The sequence below is a fragment of the Anguilla anguilla genome, chromosome 18 (genome assembly GCF_013347855.1).
Source record: "Anguilla anguilla isolate fAngAng1 chromosome 18, fAngAng1.pri, whole genome shotgun sequence".
NCBI classification, from domain to species: Eukaryota; Metazoa; Chordata; class Actinopteri; order Anguilliformes; family Anguillidae; genus Anguilla; species Anguilla anguilla.
In genome coordinates, this window is record NC_049218.1 from 19,753,693 (window position 1) to 19,764,206 (window position 10,514).

Here is a 10,514-nt window from a genome sequence, read left to right on the forward strand (position 1 = left end):
TATGCCAGGAATCTATCTACAGTGTAAGACTGTAGTCTAACACTAGTACAGTGTTGATAAATGAAACATTTTAACTGTTACAATAATTCAAACATTTATATTGCTTCTTACTATTGTCATAGGGCTGACTGTTTCATAATAGTACCTATTGTGAACTACACATGAGTAAACTACACATGAGATCATAGAACCAAACTACAGTAAAGCAGTGAATAGCAGTAAGTATAGGGGCCACAGGATATCAGTGCAAAATCAGTTTAAACACATTCTCTGATTAACTTGTACTTTTTGTAAGCAGAGCACATTCAGTTAAATCAATCAAATAATGCAGAAATCCAGCCAATTTGGCTCAGTTTCGTTGCCTGGAAACACGAGTTCAAAATAGTTCATTCATGCAATAGTAGAATAATGAGTTTGAATAGTAGTTTTAATAGTTTTGAAGTGAAGAAACTTAAGGGTGATCCTGCACATGAAGGTTAAATATGGTACCATCTAAATTGCTTTATATAGTATTGACTGTTTTTTAAATGTTATGTTAGGTCTATTTTTTGTAGTCAGAAATATGTAAAAACAGCATATAATTTTAATACAGTTATTCATAAACACATCAGAACTAATTTGCATTTAATGTGTCAAGTCCAAAATTCACACATCTTAATTGCAACAAAATCAATAAATGTTCAACAATCAAATTTAGACATTTTTCTAACGAGTGAAAGGTTACTCGTACATTTATCAGGATGAATGAAATCACAGGGCATGCCATTCCTTCACTACAATGGAAGTGCCGTGTGCGTGATTCTCAAGGAGTCTGAGATTTGTAACAGTTTAGTAACAGGAGCAGCCCACGCAGTAAGGCACAGCTTTATGGCACTGGAGTTTCAGTCCCACAGATGCTAAATGCCAAAGACAAGCCAGAAGCAGGAAACAGGAAATGGGCAGGAAATAGGGCAGGAAATATAGAAGGAATCCAATGTTTGTTCCTACACTTTATAAGTTACATTTCAAATTTAATCAATGCATTGGTTATACTTTGAAGGTTTAATAATTATAAACTGAAATGGTAAAATGGAAAGCCAGATTATAGCATTTTAAGACTAGAACTTAACTGTTTTCAAGACTATGTATAACTGTAAGAATCAAAGAGAACGTGTGTGTTTTTGGCCAAAGCGTTTTTAACATGGAAGCAGGTTTGTGCCTGTTGTCATCTTCATGTTGGCCTCTGGAGGCTAGTTTGTGGTCCATGTGAAAGGATTAGAGCAACATTTAGGCAAGCTGTCCAACGGATGATTTATGAGTACTGGGACAATACATTTTGGTGGCAGTCTTCCCTAACAGTATTGACACTTTAGTTATTGTCGAGTCCAACACTGACAGAGACCTCAGGGCATGTTAAACATGTACATTCGTTGTATTCAACCTTAGAGTAACAAAACATTTTTAATACACAATCTATAAAATCTATACAAATGAGAACAGTAGTTTAATGATGTATGTAGTTACATAAATGCATATGATACATATTTCACAATTTGTAAGATGTTCAAAGCTATTTTGAAGTGCGAACACTTATTCCATAACTGTTAGCAGAGATGTGTATTTGTATTCTCAGGCATTGTGATGTGATATTGTCGCAACAGCTGTTGCATATGTGAAAAAATAGTGTCTTGAATAGATTCAAAGATTCAAAAGACAATCCTCAAAAGACTTATTTCAGATTCAAGTAATACATTTACCTACAACTTCATTAATTGTCAAGTAACCAATAATGTATAGTCTGGATTGTTTAGCATACTTTGGCTTTGCTGGTATTTTAATTCCTGTGGCTTCACTGATGTTTCTCATTTCACTGATTCTTAATATTTCTTTGTCTCTGTCCTGTTTTAATTTCCTCATTTTACTGCTGTAGTTACTGTGTAATCATGTATCCTTGTTCCCGTTGCATTTATTAGGCATCTGAGCTGGAATGGCCTATTGTTTTTGCCAGTATTCATTTATTTTTTTATTTCATACTTTTTTCCATTGTGGACTTCGATATCACCACTTTGCTTTACCGCAGCAACTTGGCAAACATGTTGGGCTTAGTTGGAACGTTTTCGGACGGCTCACCCCTTGGCCACGGCCAATATGGCCAACATACAGTCCACATTTTATCGGGCCTGCCATATATTTGGTGAAACAAGCCTCCTGGGGCAGCATGGCAATCCTTTAAGATTAGCTCAATATTAGTCCTTAGGAACTGAACTCTGAAACTTGCAAAAGAATAAGGTCTCACATGTAAATGTTGGTGACCACTCCCCTTAATGTTCGCTCAAAACCCAAATTTGACATTTTTCCATAGATCACTTGTAGGCGTATGCCTCGTGCAGCATACTTTGCGTGCTAAAACTTCCTTTGTCATTCTGAAACATCACTACCTGAGGTTTATGCCTGATGTATTTAGATGGTTCTGTGATGTGTGCTGTGGGAGGCTTGCATTTTTACAAAAGGAAAGAAAACCATTAGCTTGGAGCATGCTTTAAAACAAATTTGAGCTGCTTTGTCCTAACTGATCTCAGCACACTTTTGATGGTGCTTTTGCTTTTATTAGGACTCCAGCTGAATTAAATCTTGGCAGTAACCTTCTATTAATAAACTGGTGGGGAACTGGTGGTACCTGGTTGTGATGTCACTTGCCATGATTTTGATTCCTGGTTCCACATCGCCAGGGTTCTAGAAGGAAAGGAAATGGCCTTACAGATGTGGCCACTGTGGAGGGGGGGGGGGGAGGTAAATTTTGTGTTTCTATCATTCATTTTCCCTTTGATCTTTGATTCTCTTTCTCCTCAGCAGTCAAAGGGGTAACACAGAACGTTATCAGTGAGAAGAGGAGCAGCAGTCTACCTGACCCCCTTGATGAAGACCATAAAGGAGCCCGCTGCTCATAATCGATCACCTGTGGCATGTGCTGACCCTCCACCCCACCCAGACCTGGCAAAAATAAGGTCAGAGTCCATCCCTCCCTCATCACAATAATTATTAATCTGCTGCGATTGTCCAGCAACATTCGGTCAGTAGGGGTTAAACTGACCTCTGCTCTACTGCTAAGTTCAACTGGGGGGGGGGGGGGGGGGGGGGGGGGACACAGTGGGGCTGAAATGGCCTCTGTGAGGGACGTTATTTTTGGGGAAGACAAACCCTTCCTGAAACTGTTGCACCTGTACTTCAATGAGATGTGTGAGCTTAGATCTCGCAGGTAAATCACAGAGATAATAAGTTTAATTTAAAAATATGATACTTTTTTATTTTTAAGTCTAATTCCTCTGTCTTTGATAAATGTAGGTCATGACATAGTGAAAGAGACAGCACAGCATGCTGGGTATTGTGGCACACAATTAGCACCTACCTAGTATTCTCTGAAGGTTAAAATCTTTTCATTATGCAATGATTAATTGTTTTGCAGAATATTTGTATTTAACTCCACCAGATGCCTTGTTGGGGGGGGGGTGTGTTGGGGGTGGCATCTGACCATTTAAAAATTTGCCCATTAGGACTAGTATGGGAAAGACACTGAAACAGAAGGCATTCATGGGAAGCAACCCAGCCAGTAACATGCACCGTATTAAAAAGGCCTTGTAGCAACCAGGCTGAAATATGGGATAATATTCTTAACAGTTTATTTCATATTCATTTACTGATATTGTTAGCTATTGATTTTGCCATCTGACGGTTTGCATGGCACAAAAGTGTGATAGGGAACATTGCCACTGTTTGAAGTTCTGCAAAATGTATTTTAATCTGCTGTACATAATATCCAGCAAGTAAAAACCCAATTAGCAATATAATAAGTGCAAGTTAGATGTTCAGTATTTTCTCCCTTTAAAGCCCAAAGATGGGAGCCATAAAGGCTAACATGTACATGTGCATGCAAGAAACAAAAACTAGAGCCAGGCAGCCTCAACAATACCATCTTGGAGATGGGTGTACTTACTCAGCAATAGGGCACTGCCCTTATGCCCATACCCAAACAGTCTATAGGCTCACTCCAGCCCAGTCTACAGGCCCAATCCAGCCCAGTCTACAGGCCCACACCAGCCCAGTCTACCGGCCCATACCCACCCATTCTACAGGCCCACACCAGCCCAGTCTACAGACCCTCACCAGCCCGGTCTACAGGCCCATACCTACCCATTCTACAGGCTCATACCCACCCAGTCTACAGACCCACACCAGCCAAGTCTACAGACCCACATCAGCCCAGTCTACCTGCTCACACGAGTGACAGCAGGTACTGTTAGCAGGCTAGCTAACTTTAAACTTCAAAATGCTAAAAGCAAAACAGTCTAAACTGTACGTATGAAATATAATTGAGACATTTAAATGAAAGGTGTCAGTTCGGGCATCATTTAGGCACCAGCACCATTTTAGAAGTATTGTTTTAGTGTCTGTATTGGCAAAATCTATGATACCCATCTCTGCCAAACTCCTGCGTCCACAAAGTGTTTTTTTTTGTTTTTTGAATGAGCAAGTAAAATGTAGGGGTGCTGATTACCCTGGCATTTTACATTCACATTTAGGCATTTAGCATGTGCTCTTACCCCTGAAGCTAACACAGAGGATCAGTAAAGCAGTCATAATATAATACAAAATATAACAGTATAATACAGACATTTAGCAGACATTCTTATCCAGGACAACTTGGAATTTCTTTGCATGCAGTCCATTTATACACCTGAGTATATTTACTGAAGCATTTCAGGTTATAAGGTACAATAACAGTGCCCCACTTATGAATAAAACATGCAACCTGCATGTTTTTATAAAAGCATAGAAGATAAAGCAGCCATTAGGCTTTAAGTCTACATTACAAGAGCTGTCTTACAGATATTCTGAAGTTATTTTTGGAAAATATTATTTAGTTTAATTGTTTACAGTGTGATTAGACTTGTGGAATGTTCATTTTCTGCTAGGTTACCCTATTAACCTGGGAGAATGAGGTTTGAATCCAAAACAAGAACCTTTTACCACACCCTGCGCAGTGTAATATACAAGTTCATTGTTACAAGGTCACATCTATTTGAGTTAACTCTGATGTTTTATGGCAATTAATCCTTCATTATCAAGAATTAAAAATGATTTCAGAATAATCACCCTAAAACTCAGTCCTCTTTAAGCATGATTATCATTTCTTTCCTAAATCGTATCTTTATATGTAAAGGAACGTAATAAGCATTTTCTCCAGCCGCCCTGGTCTGAAACGTGGAGCCCAGGCAGAGAGACCCCTAGAGCTCCATAACCTGGGAACGGGGGTGGGGGGGGGGGGGGGGGATTTAGTAAGCGGGGGCTTCCATAAAAACCTCTCCCTCAAACGCAAGGCAATTCCTGCTGCTCCCTCATTGTGATCCAGAGCCCCTTTGTCTGAGACCTGCGACAGTTCTAAAGATGTTTGGGTCCTGTAGTTCATAAATCTCAGCCTTTCCTTTGCGGCCTCCTCGGACCCTGCTCTATATCATATTCTGTGGCACCGCCGCGCCAGGTTTGAATGGTCACTCTCAAACACAGACACTGGCGGGAGGTCCCGGACATAAGGGTTAAATATGGTTCAATCCAAAGAGCTCTTAACACCCCCGGTTGTTAAAAAATAAGTTATGTTGGTTCTAAGTCTTTTTTTGCCGTCAGAAATGACACCACTCCGTGGGTAACGCATTGCTGTCCCACGTCTGAACTTCATGCATTAAAGTTGAATTGGAAACCACTCCAAGAGAGAACCCTCATCTTTGTTTTTGGGCTGACCATTAAACCCAGGGGGAGGAAAAGCCAGACAAAGCTGATATCACACTCACATCGCTTTATACCAGAGTCAGGCCACATGGGTTCCTGTGGTAAAACTGTGCACGTAACATCGAGTCATTGCAAAACAACTTCAGAAAAATCATGCTGGTCTCTGGTTAAATGTCCAAGGGTTATTCATTTCACATGCTACATTAAGGGTGTTAAAAGCTTGTGTCACAAGATAACGCCATTATAATGTAAAATCATTTTTCGTTAATAGCAGATGGAGTTTCAAGTTAGTTAAAATAAATGCATCAAAACACTAAAGGGCATTTTTAGTGCAGTATAAAAATGAATTTTAGTGTTTTGTACAGTATTAAAGTAGATGATTTAGTCATTTTTTTTAGAGAATTCAAAGGCTGTACAAATAATTTCTTGACTGCACAATCAGCAGTATTGGAGACATAGAAAATTAACCCTATAAATACAATTATAGACCTTGCCTGTTTAAAAGTGTAATGCTCGAGTCAGGTTATACAATCTTATGTGCGTGTGCATGCACACACACACACACACACACATGCACAATTAATACATGTGTAGGACCAATAATCATATTTGCATCTAAAATATGGATGCATTTCTTAATTTGTATTTATGCAAAACATTGACAAAAACACAGAGTAAATCTTGCTGATTGAATTATGGTATGCAGCCGTAACCAAACTGTATTCAAAAGCTCATCTTAAAAGATCGTGTTCTTAAGAATAGGGATGTACAGGATCAGATCTGATGTTTTGCAAGGTCAGGCTCATGTGCAATAGACTAATTATCTGAAGTACTCCTGACAGCACTGTTGAATCCCCATCAAGTGACCTCCACAAGGTGCTGGGACTCTGCAGCTCTAAATTCCGGAATCTCAGCCCGGAATGCTGGCCCTTAGCTCGGAATGCTGTTCCTTAGCCCAGAGTGCTGTCCCTCTGCCCAGAAAGCCTGTCACTCAGCCCGGAATCCTGTCCCCTAGCAGGGAATGCTGTCCCTTAGCCCGGAATTCTGTCACTCAGCCTGGAATTCTGTCCCTCAGCCCGGAATGCTGTCCCTCAGTCCTGACACCATGTTAACTCTCCTCTGTTCACGTCCCTGCCCTGTTGTTGTGCTGCCAGGAGGAGCATCGCTGCCTTTGACCGGCATGACAAAGAGCCCTTCAGCCCCTCCCACACAGACAAGAGACACTGTAGGCTGCTGCAGCCAGGTACATCGCCATGGAGATGGCGGGACAGTTTTGAGCGGGCCCGCAGGCCCAAGGGGAGGCCTTGGTTCCATGGGCGACTCTAAAGCCTGGCGCTCACCTTTGACACGGCTCTCTGAAAGGGAGTTTGTTTTCCGATTTCCACGGTCGATCCGCACATGAAGGAAAACAAACAGCAGTAAACATGGCTCCACAGGTTCAAAGCCAGGCTGGAAGCAGGGGCCTCCTTTTGCCTGTGTTCACATGAGAATCAATCTGTTTCAAGTCTTTGAAGTGAACAAGGGATAAAAGAATACTGTCGGACGGATCTGAAAGGGAGATGGGGAATTGGGTTTGACTAAATAGAGGTGGACAGTACTGTTACGTATCATTCAGCTAAACATGTGAGGGACAATTTTCCTCATGGCAAATAAATATAATTCATATCTTACTCATGATGAATGTTACAGGTTCTATCTATTTATATTAATAATAAAGGACCAGCTTGAGCAACTATAGGTCTGAGATGTTTCATTTCTTCTTCTGATAATGATTGTAAGTCAAAATTGTGCAATACTATTTTCATTTTGAGGCCTGTAGTGTACCCATTTCCCTTATCATTTACCCTGTTTCAGTCTGACCCTATTCCAGGTCATAACAGCTTACATCTCAAGATCTTTTTACAGCTTAGATTTTTTGGTGATACCCAGTCGATCGCATATTATACCTCTATAGCACAGATGGTAAAATCACACATTATGCAAATTCACATTTAAAAAACCCCGAGTTTAATACCTGGCTGATAAAAACCCGGGTTTAATACCTGGCTAATAAAAACCTGGGTTTAATACCAGGCTGATAAAAACCCGGGTTTAATACCTGGCTGATAAAAACCCGGGTTTAATACGTGGCTGAAAAAAACCTTCCTTAATTTAACACCTGGCCACTAAAACCTGGGTTCATTGAGCACCCGGTGAATTAAAACCTGCTTAACTTAACACCCGGGCAGTAAAAACCTGGTGTGTTTATCATCCGGCCAATAAATACCCAAACTCATTAACACCTTGTCAAAAAAAACTTCAGTTTGTTTAACATCAAGCCAATAAAATCCTGGCTTAATTTAACACCTGGCCAATAAAAATGAGGTTAATTTAACACCTGGTGAATTAGAACCAGGTTTGTTTAACTTCCGGCAGAACAATAAACATGCAGCTTAATTCCCAGTTTCTTTGAACAGCTAATAAGAAATGGCAGATGAGGAACAATGGAGCCCCAGAAATGGCTCTGTGAAATTTGTTGTCAGGCACTTAATTTCATCCCAAAGGAATGTTGTTATATTTGTGTTCCCCTCTGAAGAAACCAAGATTTCTGACAAGAGAGAGCGCAAGGACAATGGAGAGGGGAAGAGGCCCTTTTTACTCTTTCTTTTTTATTTCCACACAAACATGCTCAGACAACGCTCTGCTTTCAGCTAATTAAGCTGTTTTAAAGAGAGCTAGTCTAACAGGGGCGTCTTGGTGGGGAATCTCGGAGTCAATGGGCCGCTACTGAGGAGGCCACATTTATAGGCCGACTTCAGCCATTGTTTCCCCCAGAGAGACCCTTTCTCCTCCCCGCCTCTGCAGTCCTGACCCCTGTACACACAGAAGAATGCCGAGCCCTGACCTCTCGGCTCGCGACAAAGGAGACAATCGCAGAATAAAATTTCATGGTGCTGTGCGCTCTCCCTCTTATGCCAAGATTCCGCAGATATTCTGCAGCTTTCTGGGATTGCCCCAATGCTGGTGTAGTGGGGCAGCATAGCAACACTCAAGTGCGTTCTGACTCTTCCTGGCTCCCATACAGTCCTCAGTGTTCCGGAGTTTGGCTTAACATTGGATATTACTTTTAATCTTAATATCGATTATGAACTACTTTCAGCTATGGTTCATATGTTCTGCAGTTCTATTGAATGCTTCCATAATAAATCGAACTAGAAATTATCGCTTTGTTTTGTCAAATGTGATAAACAAGTGCAAAAAACTTTACACAAGAGAGAAGGAGTACACATAAAAGGTTCTCTAGCAGTGTTTTTAACTTCTCCTATAGAATTTAAATGGGGCAGAGACTGCGGTTTTCCTCCTATATCAGTGCTGTACAGTGCTCCCATTTTAGGAGAGTTTGCTCCTGAAATTTGATGTGAGCTACCTGGAAAAATAATTTAGGAGCACATCTACTAACTGAGATGCATTAGTGTGCTCCTAAATTTTTAAACTTGAAACAAATGTTAGCGTATAGCCCTGTATATCCCTCGTTCTACAAGTCCTCTTATGTGTAGTCCATCTAAAATCAGTGAGACGGGGGCAAGTTTCCGAAGGAATGGCACAATGAAACAGAATAATTCCTGGGTACAATAAAACATGTGTTTTCATGGGCTTTCTTGACACATTGACACATGCTTTCAGAATGGCTGTAAATGGTGCACAGATTTACAAACGAAGCAAGCAAAGACAAATGTCAGCAGACCTAGGGTCCTATTTTAAGGATGCAAACAGTCTGTAAACGGCAGTACAAGCATAACTAGCGTTCAAAATGATTATGTCCAAGACATTTTTGGTATCTTGCAATGCAACACAGACACACACAAACATTTGATTTATATTCCTATGCTTGTACTGCAATGGAAATTGTATGTTTACCAATATCTTATTTTTTCATAAAAAAACTAAGACAGTTAAGCAATATAATTTATTTTGATGTGTTCAGTTATGATATTGTTAGTGTAACATTATACATTTCTCATTTTAACCACCGCTGATGCTGTAGGTGAAAGATTACATTTTCCCTAGAGCAGTGGTGGATTACTTAGACCCCTTAAATGCGCTAAAATGCAGTGCCACAAACTGCACTGTGTTTGCTCAGTCCAGACCCCCACCCCAAGTGATCGACTCAGCCCCCAGCCCACCCACTTGGTGCAAGCACTAAATAAAAATGCCGAATTGGCATCGGTACTGCATTCTGTGTGCTTGCACCTTAGAAATACCAGAATGGACTGCGTTTATGCGTTTGTCTGTTGGCACAGGAGCTAGTTCACATTTTACTGGTTTATTATTAATTTAGCTCTGTGCGGGTTTTCTGCTTTATCCTCAATGTAAACCTGAGTGCTTAAAAGCATTGCTGTAACTGCTTATTGCTATTTACATAAATTGAATAGACTCTTGTTTGGAGTGTGACAAACCTTGCACCTCTGTTTAAAAATGTGTGTTTGTGTGTATATATATGTATATATATATATATATATGCGTGTGTGTGTTTGTCTGTGTGTGAAAAAGCTGTCTTCTGTCAAACTTGACGCACAGGGATTATATCCACAGGGCATCTGCTAAAGGCTGCTTTTCATCTACTGGAATGAAAGTGGCCCAGGAGGCTTGGAAACGGGCAGATTTCCCTGGTTAAAACTCAGTCACCACAAGGCCCCTCTGTGTCTGCTGGGCTTGATTTATGTCCAGCTCTGTGTTTGTTCTGTGCAAGGGCCAAGTCTTCTCAGTGGACACGC